Source organism: Coturnix japonica, chromosome 11, assembly GCF_001577835.2.
Source record: "Coturnix japonica isolate 7356 chromosome 11, Coturnix japonica 2.1, whole genome shotgun sequence".
Lineage (NCBI taxonomy): Eukaryota > Metazoa > Chordata > Aves > Galliformes > Phasianidae > Coturnix > Coturnix japonica.
This window is the reverse complement of record NC_029526.1, coordinates 14,911,174-14,927,591: the sequence shown is the minus strand read 5'-3', so window position 1 is coordinate 14,927,591 and position 16,418 is coordinate 14,911,174. Positions and strand designations below refer to the sequence as shown.

Below are 16,418 nucleotides of genomic sequence, written 5' to 3'. Positions count from 1 at the left end.
ATGCAAGAAAGAATTCACGGCCCTTATCAGAGCTGTGCTGATAACACTGCATCCTGGAAGTTATGAGACGTGGATTTGCCTTTTCATTTTTAAGGTGAAGTGCCCCGCTTTGCCTCCAGTCAGCATTTGCAACCTGTTTTTGCCTTAGCAGCCTCTCCATTGGGTTTTAAAGACCCTCTGCTACACAAAGGCTTTGGGGCCATGTTCCAGGTGCCTGCGGTGCCATATGTGCCGTATGTGCTTGGGGCTGGGGGTGCCTCCAGCAGCAGCTGGGGCTGTGCTTGGAGGGGAGCAGCCTGAGACAGCACAGGCTGCTTTATTTGGCATTGCTAAAGGATCTTCAATTCCTCCCTGTAAGCTTTGGATACCAGGCAGCACCCACTCCCACTTTTAGCAGTGAGCTGAGCATAATATCCTCCAGCATCTCCTTGATGAACACAGAGGTAGATAACTTTATTCCAGCAGTCCCTGCTGGGAGGCTTTTATGCAGTACAGGCAGATAATGGGAGGGGATGGAGGTCAATGTTTGGTCCCCAGAGAGGGTTAGGAGGCCATGGAGGCTACTGGACAGAAATAAAGGGCAAAACTGTGGTTTGATCATGGGGGACAAGCAGGGCTGCTGTCAGTCAGGATGGCTGCAGCACAATGGAGGGCAAATTCTGCCCCTGAAGAGTAGGGGGGTTGGAACAGAAAACAGCAGAATCAGGCAACCCCATGGAAACTGGTCTGTGGAAATGGCTGGCGTGCTCTGCCTGGGTTTTTATAGTGCTGTCCCAAAGAGAGCATAATGCCAGATTACTGGCTGGTGTTAATCAGGCTCTGCTCTACGGCCTCCTGGGGTGAGCTAATCTCTCCAGTTTGAGACCTCATGGTTCCTTAGCATCCCTGGAGGGGCTGCAGAGATGGGTGAAGAGGAGCTGTGAGACATTTGTGTGTTAACAACACACAGCACAGAGGTCCACATTGTGTATTGGCTGTCAGTGCAGTGGTTGTGCTCCAGGTGTGACAAGGTGGCCATGGTTCTGTTTGCTGGTGACACACTGCTGTCCCTGAGCACAGAGCTGGGAGCAGCCAGGAGATCCCCCTGATTTCCCCATGGGCTTGCTGGCATATGATGGGGGCAAGGTGCTAACACAGTCCTAAACAATGGCCAAGTGAGGCAAAACACAAGTAGAGGCATTTTAATTACAGCATGATGAACTCAGTAGGAATAAATGCTATAAAAGACCATTCACAACCCACGGGGGCCTTGGCTAGTGTGATTTGCACCTCTGCTGGCAATCCATATGCTAAAAACAGAACCTTTCCAGTTTACCCCACATATGTTTCTGGTCTGGAGTAGCTCACTTTGCTCACAAGGACCGATGGATTTGTATGAGTTTGTCCATGCTGGGAAACAAAGAGAAACTTTCCCAGATATTTCACTTTTCATCCCTCCACCATCAAAATGTCCAATAAGGTTTTTCATTAACCTTAAGACATCTCTAGAATGAAACCGCGTTACCATGTAAATACAGCTGAAGGGGAACAAACAGCATCTGTTCTGCAAATATTAAATGCGGGCAGTGGATGAATAGACTTATCTCCTTTATCATGATTAGCCACATTTCTGCCTTGTAATTTTGGCTTATCACTCAGCAGAAACTGTAATCAGGATGTGATACATCCTATTGGCAAATTACAGCCAGGCAGCTGTTTGAGGCAGCAGCTGAACCCTTCAGCTATTTCAGCAAGGTTTTATTGCAGCCAGGGCAAGGCTCCAGTCACTATATTAGCACCGTGCTTTAAAAATAATAAGGGTTGGAACTCGTCCCACCAAAGTCAATTCTGACACTGGTTTCCCTGGGAAGATGTATGGCCAAAGTCAGAAATCCAGAAGGTCTCAGGGGTGTCTGCTGTGAAGGCAGAGACTGAGAGAAGCACTGTACTCTTTTGTGCATTGAAAGTGGTTTTGTAATGGAATGGTTTCAGGTTTTTTGAATGATGTGCTATCACTCCATGCAGCACCCCCAAAAGCTGCTGTTTCCGATGTCCTTGTGCCGGGTATAATCAGATATCATATTCTATATGGAACTGTTTTGACTTTTCTACAACATTGTGACATTCTTACAGTCTCGATGGAATCACATGGCTAATAGAAAACATCCCAAATAGTCACAAAAAACACATGAAGGCAGAAGTAAGCACTTCTTTTCAACTCTGTTTAGCAGGAAGCATCTTGCATCTAGCTGTGCCATCTCTCTGAGACACTTAGGCAAACCTAATAGAGAATCCTTACACCTCCGGAATCACATTGCTGCTGGAATAACATTGATGCAAATACAGAGTGATCTGATAGAGAATCTCGATCATGACCTGTGCAGAGTAGTACACCTTACATTCAAAACACAAGAAAATGCATTACCCTCATCTTGCCTTCTTACAAACCACAACCTGTCAGTTGAAACAATAAATCTGCTCTCTGGCCTCTCCTGCCCCAGACCTCTTAAGGCTCCAGTTCGTGTTTGTTTCTGAACGCTCTCTGCCAACATTTCATTTTCCTCTCATACCGATACTTAATGCCTTAAGTGCTTGGAAAGATAAACACTGTCTTTAAGCAGCACAATCTCTTGATCAGTTTATCTGAGGATTATTACACGAGTGCACATAGGAGTGAGTCATACATTGAGCACATTTTTGCCCCAGCTGGTGATTTCTTTGGGACCAGTGAGACCGTGTACTCCAAAAGAACCATGAAAATGGGACATGGAGGAGATTCAACTAACAGTTCTGTTCAGTGAACAAAACCCACTGTGATGGGGCAGCAAACGATGTTAAAGTGTGACCCACGCTTCCTGGTGCTGGGGGTGAAGAGAGAAGATGCTTTCCTGGGATCAGATAAAGATACACAAACCTTTGTTTTTCCCCTTCAGTGCCAGTTTGATAGATAAAGTCGTCTGAAGAAGGGTTTATGACTTTTGCCAAACACTGCTTTCAGAACAGCCAGAAAAGCTGACGTGTCCCAATGGGAAAAGAATATAAGAACCGAAGAGGAATTAACTTAAACCAGAGTTCATCCTCTTAAATCCAAACCAGACAAGAAACAATGAAAGTTTGGTTTTGGTGCATGTTGGACCAAAATGTGAAAGTCTGAATGATGTGCTGGGGAAGAGCTCCAATAGAAACATCAGGGCAGATTAAAACAAGGGATGGGATGCATTGCCAAGAGCTGCCCCAAATCAGCTTGTAAAGCACTGTGAGAAATGACAGTGATTAGAACTTAAAGTTTGAAGAGTCCAGTTAGGGCAATTGCCAATCAACTGATGTTCCACTAATGCAGCTGTCCCTGATATCCTACTGATGCTCAGCTTACAACCTTCCATTCTGCAAGGGTATTTTTCTGGTGAGTTTTAAATTGTGGTGAGTGGATGAAGTTCATGTTCTTCATTCACCAGCTCACAAACACCCCACACAGGTCTAAGTTCTTCCAGAATTTAGCTTAACTGGTCATATAAACCACAACAACACAAACAGCTCTGATTTTGAACTTACTTTCCAAGCTTAACCGGTCCCAAGGTTGCTCCCTGCTGATGCTTCCATGCCAGTCTGCAGCTTCTCTCATATCTGCTCGCAACTTGTAAAACTGATCTGCAGCTGTGATCCAGGACGTTCCCATATGAAGAGTATTGGTACTGGAACTGAGGACAGCTCTGCATTTATAAGAAGGTTGACAAAGTTACTACCCAGTAACGAATCATCTTCTCAGATATTCACAAATATTCTCCAAAATTCACTTTTTACTACATTATTTATACCAACAGATGTTGAGGCAGGAACACACTTTGGTTCTTCCTGAAAACTGGCACTAATTTTAGGTTGGGAATGCATTCTCCTAATGAAAAACATGTCAGAGGCAAGGATGTTTTCAAAGCAACCGATTCTGGCATCTTACACATTGAAACTAAAGCCATTCTGAAAGGATTCCATAAGACTCACACATACTTAGGACAACAAAAGATCTTTTTGTGTGTGTGTGAAAGTTGACCCATCACTGGACCAAGAAACCCAAGCTAACAAACAAATGAGGGTAGATCATTTGGGCACTTCTCTACAATGTAGGTTCTTGGACCATTCATAGCAGTCATGTTTGAAATTCTTTCCTTTTGAAAGGTTCTTTGTGAGGGAAATGTTGTTTAGATTGAATCAGGGATATGGGAGCTGGAATGGGAACAGAGTCCATTTTCTTATTATACAGAGTACTTTGCGTGTTATAAGCATGACAGAGAGCATACATCACAGCCTGAAGTTCAGTATTTGAAGCCACAGCCAGACTTCATGCAGTGTTTCCTATCCCTCTGTCATCTGATGGACGCAAGCTCTAGTTTGATACCCCAGCACTGAGATGGAGCCTTGCTATTCTCTGTGACAGAACATGAAGCTTTTCCACTTCACCAGGATTCCTGATCCAGATAATGTTCCAGCAGTTACAAATGGAGCCCCATCAAAGAAAATGTCTTACAAACAGTGATCAGGTTCTGTGTTACTTCCCACCATTTCAGAGCTAAAGATGATGCTCTTCATTTCAGCAATGAAGTACAGAAGAAACAATAATGACCTTTTGATACAGGTCATCCAGTCTTACTTTCTGTTCCTTTGCATTAAGTGGAAAAGAACAAAACAGGCTCTGAGCTGTGATTTTTTTTTTTCACTGTGCATCCACAGTTTTATGTTAGATTCAATGATATGAATTATTTCTGAGCTGCATCTGTTAAAGAACACTGCCCAGGTAAGATCAGCACCTACCAGCTCCAGCTCAGCTGCAATCCACAAGCTTTTTACCATCAGTATTTATATGATTAAACATGAAAGCTCTCTGTAATGGGTAGGAAGACAGACACAATGTGTCTGTAAATGAAGCCAATGTTTTTCAGCCTCCAGCAAGATCGTGTTCTTAATTAAGTATGAAAAGGAAAGATAATTTGATTCAGAAGTCACATTACCTCTCCTCTACCTGGGCTCGCACCAGAAGGTACATTTGGTTTTGCCATAATAAATCAACCACTCCGTGCATCAAGCATACATTTGTGATGCTCAGTTTCCCTTCTATGCCAGCTGAAAACAAGAGCAGATGAATCTAGAGCATAGGGCCAGGTGTCCTGAACTAGTTTTCAAGCAGAGAGTGTTACAAAGAGATGGTTGGAGGTTAGGCGTCATGCTGGGCCTCTATTAAATTTAAATGGTGTTTCTCAGCAAGATCAGCACGTCAAGATGTTCTACTTGATGAGCTCAGGAAGAAACAATCACTAAAAGGGATGGATTGCCATGCACTGAGTTTGACAGCTTCATTGCTGCCGTGCGGTGCACACTGGCACTTTCCTTGCAGTGCTATGGTTTCACACTGACTCAAGGAGAGGATTAAAGCTGGCAGTGGTCTGTCCCCACTGATATGATTTCCTCAGCAGCTGTAACCAACTCCACTATGCAGCTCTTTGAAAAGTATCCCACATGCATAAGCAGTTTTTTAAGCTAACTTAGGAATATATAAGTGATTAAATGATTATTTTCTTCCTTAGTAGATCTTGCAGTGCCCTTGAGAAAGGCTTTAAAGGAGACCAGTATCATAGAGTCATAGAATGACTTAAGTTGGAAGAGACCTTAAATGCTCCCACAATGACAGGTATTTTCAGTGGAAGGCACAGCAATGCGAGCCAGCCTGACAAAGGAATGACATGTTCATTAAAAATAACTGACCCCAAAAGGCATCACATCACCACAGGTGGTCGGGTAGATGATGGCAGGAAGGTTGGTATCAAAATGTCCAGAAGGCCCTGAGGAACAGATGCACGGAGAGTTTAATACTTAGAGTTACTGAGAAGATTGGTAGTGAGAAAACTAATTCACCAGCCACAATTCTCAGTGTGTCCAACACTCAGGGAAAATTAATATTAACACTTATTAACAGGCATGCATTTTTTTCCCACATTGAAGCTTTTTCTTCTGTTTTCAGCACTCTGTAGCGCTCAGATAACCCAGTTCTGACTGAATCCCAGTAGGAGGCCATTTAATAAGAATCTCTTTAAGATAAAATATCTCTAAAAACATGGAAATAAAGCAATATTCCTTTCCAAAAGAAACAACCTCAGAGAAGTTCAGTGTGGAAAACCTTTTTTGATCATCACAGTCCCTTCCTCATTACTGAAGGAGGTAGAGCTCCAGATGGTCTGCCCGAAACACAACTGACAGAGGTGCAGCTGTGTTGTGTGATATATGACGATGGCAATCACTGAGACACATCTGGGGAGCCTGAGTTTCATTATTCTGTTCCACATCCTTGCCACTGACCCCATCACGTGGGTAGTTTCGACATATTTTGTCTGCGAAAGGGCCACAAGAAGAACTGAGGCTTAAGCTTCAGCCTTTATATCTGCTTTCCTGCATTCCTTGAAGATAACAGAGGAACCTGCTTTGTCTGCATTTGATTAACAAAAAACCCCCTCTGGTCATGTATTCTCTATCAGTCCAAAAATAATTATCCCTTGACTGGGTTTGACTGTAATACAACCTGCCCATCTGATTCAAGAGTTCAGGTTATTCACAGAGTCATAAAGACCATAAAGAGAAGACCACCAAGGTCCAGTCCAACCATCAACCCATCACCACCACGCCCACTAAGCCATGTTCCATGGTGAGGATCCTAAAAAAGTACATCTATAACAAGATGTAACACTTGTGTCTTTCCAGCGACATTTCTACTATTGTTATTTCATCAAGAAATAAACAAGAAATCAAATAAATGCAAACCATTCCACTCATCCTTTGTTCTGTTTTCTTCAATGCTAAGTGGAATTGACACACTGCAGGGTGGTGTGGGATTGGTTTCGTACAATCAGCATGTTCCAGGGAACTTGTATCCCATAGGAAAATTCATCTACTCGCTTTGTGTTCTACTCTCCACTTTGAAAATGCCTCCGTTTCGATCAGTTCAGCTTTCCTATTCTGGATTATGTTTCTCTCCGACAGGAAAAAACATCTGCCAGCATCTGAATACTCTACTTGTAATTGGAAATTTAATCCAACATACAATGTTTTTTTTCTTTTTCTAGCACAATGGAAGAAAAAGGCATTTGGGACGTATTAATGGTACTAAAATGAATGTGTTTCGCATGCTAGGCATTGTTGAATTGCCATGGCAATTATCTCCATGGAGACTTCTAAAATATTGATTCCTGGGTGCAATTGTAAATGTTTTTCCTATTGAACAGAGTCTCGTCTGGAAATGCCCAAATCTGTTGATAATAGTTTATCTGTGTGGCACCGGGTTTCAAAGGAATTAGAACCAACTTGGATGCAGTTCTGATTCTACATTCCCGAGCTGTTGTAGGAACCCTGCACGGTCCATTTTAATTCACTTTCACAGTTTTCACTCACCATTAAAATTACAATTATTCCATTTAATGTAGTTAAAAGACGATGACAAGAAATGGGGTGGCTCAGAATTTCTGCAGCTGTTGGTATTTAGAGTAAATAGCCAACAGTTACTGAAGGCCAAGACTGTATAAAGAGCCCTATAAGACACAGGCTTTCACACCGTAATTTGCAGACAATGAGGATTCCATGGGCTACTTCTAAGGGATTTATGATGCACTAATAAGAAAAGCAACTGTGGGCTTAAATTCACTATTCAGGGGCCATGATTCTAATAGAAAACCCACAGCTCAGAAATGACTGAGAACCTTTGCCATGGGATTGATTTGCAGTTATGCATGTGAGTAGCAGGTCTCACTTTTGCAAGCAATGATTTATTTCACAACAATGAGTCAAGGAGGGAGTCTGATCCCATCACAGCAGTGTGGGAAGAAGCAGGCTCCATTTTTATTCTTGCTTCTTCTGTTCAACTATTGCCTAACCTGGGGCACGCTGCTTTCCCTCTCCTTGCTGCTGTTGCTCCCCATCCTCCTTAAGTCTTGTTTTTTATAATGGAATTTCTCCAGAATAGGAGCTGCATCCCATTATATATTTACCCAAGACTGAGCACAACAGAGCCTCACTTCTGATTAGAACCTTCACCAGCAGAACATTTTATATTGTTGTGGGAAGCCTGGTCTAGTAGCAGGTGACCCTGACCACAGGGTGGGGGGTCTGAAACTGAATGATCTTTGAGGTCCTTGTCAATCCAGGCCATTCTATGATTCTATGAACAGTTCCACCCAATTGTATTGCCTATACACAGCGGTCAATTCCATAACAAAGAAACAAGTCTCGATTGTGATCACTGTACACACCTGAGCATCAATCTTTCTTCTGCCTCCCTTCAGCTTTGCAAACCCCACAAATGCCTGTGTAAGCCCTCCATCTGCAGGAACACTAGAATAAACTGCCCATACAGCCCTGGGCTCCCTCTGAAATTACTTTCCCTGGGAAACCTCTCTCTTGTTTCCAAGTGATTCCACGACAGAGCTGTAAAATCATCCTGGCTATTGCGGATGTGATGTGAGATGCCATGGTTATTGTTATTTCTATCATCATGAGGATTTAGCAGCATGCTCTGGGGCCCACAAAGAAACAGGGACACCTGGTTAGTGAGGCAGCTGTGTCACACAATGAAATTACTCTTTGAGCCACTGCCAACACGACAATGGGCAATAAAACCTACAAAGTTTAAATCATTTCTCAGAGGAAAGCTTACTTGCTCAACTGCTGGAAACAAAAAGCACAGAATGTTTCAGGCCACAAAAATATCCAGAAAAAAATCAAGACAATTTGCAATCAGGTGCACACTCTTGTTCTCATTTGGAAACCAGTTTGGAACAGCTATGTACGTGCTTTACATGGAAGTATAATTTACCTCCTTAAAATCAGATGCTGTTATTCAAAGGAATGAGTTCATTACATCAACCACCTCAATTTGCTAATCTATTTGCTGTGAGAAAGCACTTAAACAATTCCAGCTCCGTCTGCTTCAGACATTTGTGTAGATTTTTATGCTACCAGTAAATGTTGGGATGGGGCCATCTTAGGAAATACCTTCACAGGATGGAGTGAAGATGAATAGTTCTCCATTACAGCTTCTAAGCTGATGGTTCACAGCTGCTTTCTTGTTTGACAGTATCTCCTTAGAGTCCACAATCTTTCCAGAACTTGAAGAAGAATTCTTTACAGGGATTTGCCAGTGCAGCTATACTCAGTTCCCTGCTGAAAGGACCTGGAGAAGTGACTACCAGGACAACCTCCCAGAAAGCCCTGGCTCTTTTCTCAAGTATCTTCCCATGCTTCTGGCCCGACATCCTGCTTCTGTGATTGTTAATACCAAAGCTCTGCACTGCTGATCTGCCAGGATTACACATTTGATGTGGATCAGGCATTGGCACGTGACTGTTATTTCTGTTGAATTAGCTGGAGTGCAGAATGCTACTTTCCCATAGCCTGTAAGGACAGTTTCTGATGGGGTGAAGGAGTTAGAGCAGCAGCGGCAGGAGATGCTTCACCTATAAGTGAGGTTTCTGGTCCAGTGTAAAATTACTTTTTAACACCTCTGAACAGGTGGGCTTGCTTACTTTGCATCAGTGCTGAGTGGCATGACTCTTCTATCTGACACAAGGAGCCCTTAAGCTGGATTTATTGTGCTGCTGAATCCTGACCTCGGGGATTTGCAAGAGAAATGAGCCACAGCCAAGTGCCAAAGATTTAAAGGCAACTTAGAAGTGGAATCTTGGCCATAGTGAAGTCAATATTCTTTCTTGGAAGAAAATACTTGATTGTTGAAACATGATCTCCCTGTAGGAACATGTGGGCTGGGTTCTGTGAAGCTTAAATTTCTGTTCTGAATAGTCAAGGAGAACACTCACTCCTGGAGTGATGAAGAGTCTGTTTCACTCTTCATGTAAGAAGGGGGTGGGAGCAGACTCATGGGAATCCTGGGCATCCTAAACATGTTCCCACCCACCCTCTCCACTGACAGAGCCACTGCAGCATTTATGTCCACCTACTGTAATTTACAGCTCCTGCATTTGCAGTGTTCAGGCATTAGATAGGAAGCACTAATGTTGACCTAGCACGGGTGTCCTTCCAGCCAGCGGAGAAGCAGCCTGAGCTGGACCAAAGCCATTCCTACCTGTCTCACCTTCACATTCTTTTTCTATATAGACTGAAAGTCCCAAGATCCATTCTGCTGTGGGAAGAAAATATTTTGGAAGAGAGAATATAATGTAGCTTATAACTACTACTTACGTATGTAACTGCTATATATAACTACTGCATAACTACAGGAAATGCAAAGCACCCCCCTGAGATGCAGTCAAGCCTTTCATTTGGTTTACATACCAATTTCTGCTTTTAAATGCCCACAGGTAACATCCTGGACCTGAAGCCCTGTGCAGTGTTTTGTGGTTGGGGCCCATCTGCAGAAGTGGAACTTTCCACACATTCCATCCTGATTTATTCTAGTAGGGCTTCTTTTCTACTTTGTGCTGCAGATTCAAGGAAGTATGATTTTCACTTTGAATTTCAAGCAAGTTCAGATTATAAGAAAACGAGTGTTGCCATTCTTAGCAAATTCTCCATTGCCAAATGTTGTGAACCACTGAACCAGCTGTGTTACTTCTTAATGTTACTTGATTACAACTGAGTTTTCTTTCAAACAATAAATGATCTTAGCTAGGAAATGACTTGCATTAGTAGGGTGCACTGGTTGATTCAGAGACAAATAAATTACAGAATATACAGAAAATCTTTGCCTGCACTGAGGCTGCTACAAGGAGAAAAGGAATAGGTGTTATCTCTTTTTAAACTCAACTGCCTGTTACAGAGGTTGGTTCTTTACTCAGCAGAAGACAGACTTTAAATGAAACGAGGAAGGAAAAGACGAAACAAGACTGAGAAGGAATTGGGAGAAACAGAAGAAAAAATGTATTGAACGAGTCTAAAGGGGAAAGGGTATTTTTTTCTGTAGCGTTCCAAAGACTCCAGGGGAGGCTGTGGTAACAGCAACAGATGCAAGAAGGGAGGACAGAACTGAACTGTGCTCTGGCCAGTGCTCTGCTGGCTTAAGGGAACTTCTGCCATGGGTGCAGTCATTAAGGCAGAGCAGGGCTCTAAGTTATGCCAAGAAGAGGAAGTTCTGAATCAAAACAATTTCTGTGCAGCTACCACAGACGGTCTTGTAATTGTGTTTGGGAGCAAAGGGAAATAAAAGCCACAGCCTGAGCAGAGCAGGCTGAGCCTTGCTTTCAACTCTGAATATCTACGTGCACAATGTATGATTGCCAAAAATAGCTTTAAACACTAGGTGGATAAAATTCTGCCTTTTGTTGACCCCTTCCAGATTACATATGTGGATATTAATTATGGAAGTAAATTTATCATGGGTACAATTAATTACATCAATTGCATGTGCTTATTGGTATAAAAGTGTGTAATGCCAAAGGTGAAGGAGAGGCCCCGGTGAAATTCTCAGTGCAAGCTCCAGGTCCTGTAATGCTCACCTCTAAGAGAACCACTGAAAACTGATTTCTTTATGGATGCAAAAGATTCATCTATAGTCCCATAATTTAAGCAATGGACAAGATCTGATGATGCATTTTCCCAGTTAAGCTTCAGAAGCCAGGAATGTCTCCATAATTAATTCACTGAAAACAATAAAATAGATTGAAAGACGTCATTAAAGGTGCACTTTAACCTAATGAGCCATCATTTCAACATAAAACATACCTTGGCTCAGAAATTATTGCCAGTTTGCATCTGAGTCTAGACCTCCCTTACATCTGTATTGGCAAGGTGATAAATGGGTACAGGCTTGAGGCAACGTGTGGAGATTTCTCTGATGAAGGATAGGCCCACTCTGTGTGAAACTGCTCCTAAAAGGATCCTGATGTGTCCCAGAAGGATAGAAAGAGCTTTTAGACAGATAAACCTCAAGGAGCAATGGAAGAAAAAAATATTTTTCTTCTCAAGATACAGTTAATTGCAAAGGAGTTTTGAGCAAGAGCAAAATACCCGGCATATATGGGCCCTAGATTAAAGCAGGTTTGTCAGCTGAACAGTGCCCTGACCTACTAAAACTTTACCAAGGGATGGAAAACTTTGTCCAAGAAATTAATCTCAGTTTGGAAACTGGGTTTTCAAAGCCACTCTGGTACATGGCTTGGGTGCCCAATCCTGTCAGATATAAAGCCATCCGTGCTGTAACTGGTGCCAGTGTTGACATCTCTATGTGGGATACTGCAGCAAATATAATGCTGACCATGTTTATGTACACTTGTCATTGCTTTAACGCTGCCAAATGAATGGTGTACAGAATGCCTTTGGGACATTCTTCTGTCCAAGCAGCACCATAGAAAGGGTAAGTCTTGTATAGGATCAAAGCTGGAGTAGAGCTGAGGAAGGAGGAGAAAAAACATCCCTGTGAAAGGAGACCATGAGGAGTGTATTTAATCCCTAACCTGCCAGCAGTAAATCAGTATTCAGCAGACTGAAGGAGAGCGGTTCTTATGCTGAACCACTTCAAATCAGTTCTTGAGAAAGTGTTTCTAAGCATGCAGAGAATGGCTGAAGATCCTGAAAGAAAGGACTGCATTCACACCAGCTCTTGGCTCTCGCAAAGATTTTAGCTTTCTATGACCTCATGTCCTCCTACTCTTCTATTACTACCATCCAAAAAGAAATATTTTCATCCAACTGGCATCCCATGTAACAAAACAAGCCAAGATCTTTGTGAGGGGTACTGTGTTAACTGGTAAACTGGGCATTTTTCTGGGTTTCAAATGCTCCCAGCTCTGATTTATTCCCTCATGTGACGTTTATTCCCAGCATAGCAGCACTAGCAGTCACAAAGGGCCGCACCAGGGAAGGCTGGGTGGTTACCAGGGAGAGCAGAATCCTGGCGAGGTAAGACCAGGGCAGAACATCCAGAGCTCCCCAGTCCCATGGAAGGCCTTGCATGGTGACTGTCAGAGGCTTTGGGGAGGATGGTTTTCCTGCACCAGCAATTACAACCCCATCACCTTGCTGGCAATGAAAGGTGAGCTCTGTTTCCCATGATCTCAGTTCAGCAATCGGTGCAGTTTCTTCCCTTTTACCTGGCAAAAGCATTCCGGACCATATATGAAGAGTGGCACAATTCATTTTGCCCACTAAAAACCTCGGGTATATTCAGAACCCAGCTTATTTCCCTCACTCTGATTTAGCTCACCACAGGTCAGATGTCACAGTTGGGGAGGGGATACTGAAGGTGTGAAAATGGTGCACCAAAATAGCACTTGTTTATCTACTTTCATCTTGTGGACATAATCCAGTTTGGGGAAGGAATATACTATGAGACAGGAGTCTTACCTTCACTATGAAGCCACTGAGGGCTCCTGGGACTGAACCTGAACTACACTCACTTGTTTGCTCCTTGGAGGTCTCCCTTTTGGCTCTTAGGAGGAAAGTGCTAACTGCTCTGTAACCAGCCCTGCAAAGACTTAATTAAGAGCCATGTCTGGCAGCTAGGAATGGGTCACTGCTCTGCCCGGATCTGCAGACCCTGAGGATGGGTCTCATGATTGTGACTAAATTTAGTAAAAATGTTGTAACTTGGGTCCTGTTTTCTCTCTTCCTGCAGAACATCCTGAGTCACTTCTGTGACACTTGTCCTTTTGGAAAGATTTCAGTCAAACCAATCAGAAGAGCAGAATAGCCTCAATTAGAATTGTTTTTCATTGCTTATATGTTTCGCTGACCTTTTACTGAATCCATTAACACCGGTCACTGTGACACTTCAATCTCCCCAAGCAGCAAGAAACCAGCAAGCCAAGGTCCTCAGCTGCAGTTCTGTGCACTAAGTGGGCTGTGCATTACTGAGTGCATGCTGCCTCCCCAAACCACACTGTGACAGCACCCACAGTGCGTTGCTTCACCTCTGAACTCAGCTTAACAACATGATTTTCAGTTGTCCTTTTCTAAACTCCAGAGGAGCTCAGCAAAGGGGCAGCAATATATGCAGAAGTTTGATTCAGGTGCCTCACATCTTCTTTATAAAGAGCTTTTCCAGAGTATTAACTTCCTCTGGAGCACTCCATGCTTCTCTGACACACAACCAGGTCTGCTCAACCAATGCTTTTATAATCCTAAGAACCTTTTGATCGGATTATTTTTTGTCCATTTGAAATTAGCTTTTGAAACCTCTTACAAATGAGCCATCTGAACTGATAAGAATGAAAAATTAGCTCAAGTGCTTATCAGAGAAATACCCAGACAGCCGGCTGCTGCCATGCAAGGAACACTGAGCCTGGAACAAGAAACACCACCATCTCTTCAGTCCCCTTCCTGCATCTATACAGGAAATTGTGTGAGCACAATACAAAGAACGTATGGCAGAGCTTTGAGATCTGAGACCTGAACTCTGCTCAACCCCAGAAGCACAGGGCTGAGCACATGTTCCTGTTTTTCAGCAGGTTGGGGGAATATGTACAAAATAGATTGTTTGTAGCTCTGAATGTAAGGATAGGAACAGAAATTCAGCTCCTTCCTTGTGCAACATTAAAAGAAGGAACCAGTAAGAGTAGAAACGGTGTTGGTGTAAAGTCTAGAACAGTGGTAAGGAATAAGGAACACTGTTATTTCAATTTCCTGCCTCTGGGTAACTGTGACAGGGCACTGCACTGCACTGCTCACTGCTGTAGGCATCACACATACCTTCTACATGAACTCTGACATACACTGAGTTTACTGTGCAATCACACAAAAGCCAAGAAAGCGTGGAAGAAATGGAAAGAAATGTTGTAATTTCAGGTGTCAGTTTTGGAGCTAAACAGACCAAAAGAAAAAGCATCTGTTTTCACTGACAATTTTTTTATCAGTGGGAAATCAATGAGTGGGAGGAAAATACTCCCTTCAGTGACAGAGGAGCTCTCCTGGCCTTTTGTTCTGTGCCAGAGCTGCGCCTACTCTCTTTTACCTGTACCAATTCTGTTTCATGCATGGATACAAGAAAAAGGTATAGATTTTGTTTCTCTAAAAACTGACTTATTCCTGGCAGTGCTGCGTGCCTTTTGCTGGATCTGTTGTGCACGGTCACACCATGAAGCAAAGCATCCAGGCAGCGGATGGGATGGCCTTGGAAGGCATATTCCTCTTGGAGCTGTCACTGGATTTTGGTCATGGGACTCATCTTGAATTCCACATGTGACCCTAAGGGAGAAGTTTTAATGTACAGATACGCATCAGCTCTTCAGCTCATTTTCCTGATACAGATGTGGGATTTTGCATCATTTCAGCGACAGAGATAGAAGGAAAAGATGGGAATGAAATCAAACTAGATGAAAGCAGTGTTACAGATGGACACGCCTACAAGGATGAAAGGAAGGAAATGGCTCAAGATTATGAGAGCCTCTTTGGTTGTGTCTAACCTATGGGGATAAAGTGTATGGCCTGGGATAGCTCCAGAACAGCCTCTTCAGTCTAAAATTCTGATGTTTCCTTGCTCTATAAATGTGAGAAAATTGGCTGAGGCCGCTCCAGTGTAAGTAAAGTCTCACCAGATAAAAATGGTATTTTAAATGGTTTGGGTGTTTTTCCCTCCAGAATGATGCTGTGAATCCAGGTAAGTACTGAATGATTCCAGTTCCATCAACCTCACACCCTACACTGCTATTTACTCCAAGGCAGCGTGATAATTTTAACACCAAACGTGCATGTGACATGATTTCACTCATTAAAGATAAAGGGTTGGAGAAAGACAACATCACTATGGTTATCATCATCAACTGTTTAATGATGATGCGGTTCTGATAATGGCACTATAACACTTCCCTCCTGTTCAACACTCAACAGTGGCAGCAACACTGCAGGCTTTTAATTGTGTTTGATTATATGCATTTCCCATTGAAGAAAACCTTCTTGCAGTGTTTCTTCTTTCTCAGTCCCTCCCAGAAAATATGGATGTGTTATTTTAAGTCAGTGCTTACACAAAGAAAGGGCTTTCCTTAACATTTGGCCCTGGGAGACCAAAGGTCTTCGATAGCTCCTCAGTTTCTCAAGGCTGAAGCATGAACTGAGCACACTGAAACAAAAGCTAAAAGGAGCAAAAATGATAATGCCAAGAACAGGCAGAGTTCAAGGCAGATTAATTTGCAAGGGGGTTTTCCACTTTCCTATCCACTGAAGTGTAGAGGAAATAAAAAACAATTAACCTACTTAGATTACTCATGACTTGAAACCAGTAACAAAGGCATTCTGGAAGCCAACTGAAAGTGACTGCACAACCTCTTACTTCTCATAACCACAAGTGTCTCTGGAAAACACCACAGTGGGCTCTGCTTGGGGTGGGACAGATGTTCAGATGAGTCCTTCTCAGAATCATGGGAGTGCTTTATTCAAGATATTAAACCTTAGACTACAATGATTCTCGTACAGCTTTCAAGTAGTTTTAAATATCTTACGTTCTTATTCCAAGGAACTGATGA

At 42.9% G+C, this 16,418-nt stretch overlaps 1 protein-coding gene and 1 long non-coding RNA gene across 2 annotated transcripts in view; one reads left to right on the top strand and one right to left on the bottom strand.

Moving 5' to 3' along the window:
- The window catches only part of KLHL36 (kelch like family member 36), a 35,525-nt gene extending 31,866 nt beyond the window's left edge, over window positions 1-3,659 (bottom strand). The window contains exon 1 of the mRNA XM_032447037.1: window positions 3,532-3,659. The gene's annotated coding sequence lies outside the window, so the exon portion shown is untranslated. The remainder of the gene's footprint in view (window positions 1-3,531) is intronic.
- A 9,170-nt stretch (window positions 3,660-12,829) lies between these two features.
- Window positions 12,830-13,682, top strand: LOC107319370. Its single transcript, XR_001557761.2, has 2 exons — window positions 12,830-12,994; window positions 13,577-13,682. It is a non-coding gene; the product is annotated as an uncharacterized LOC107319370 (long non-coding RNA).
- The last annotated feature ends 2,736 nt before the right edge of the window (window positions 13,683-16,418 follow it).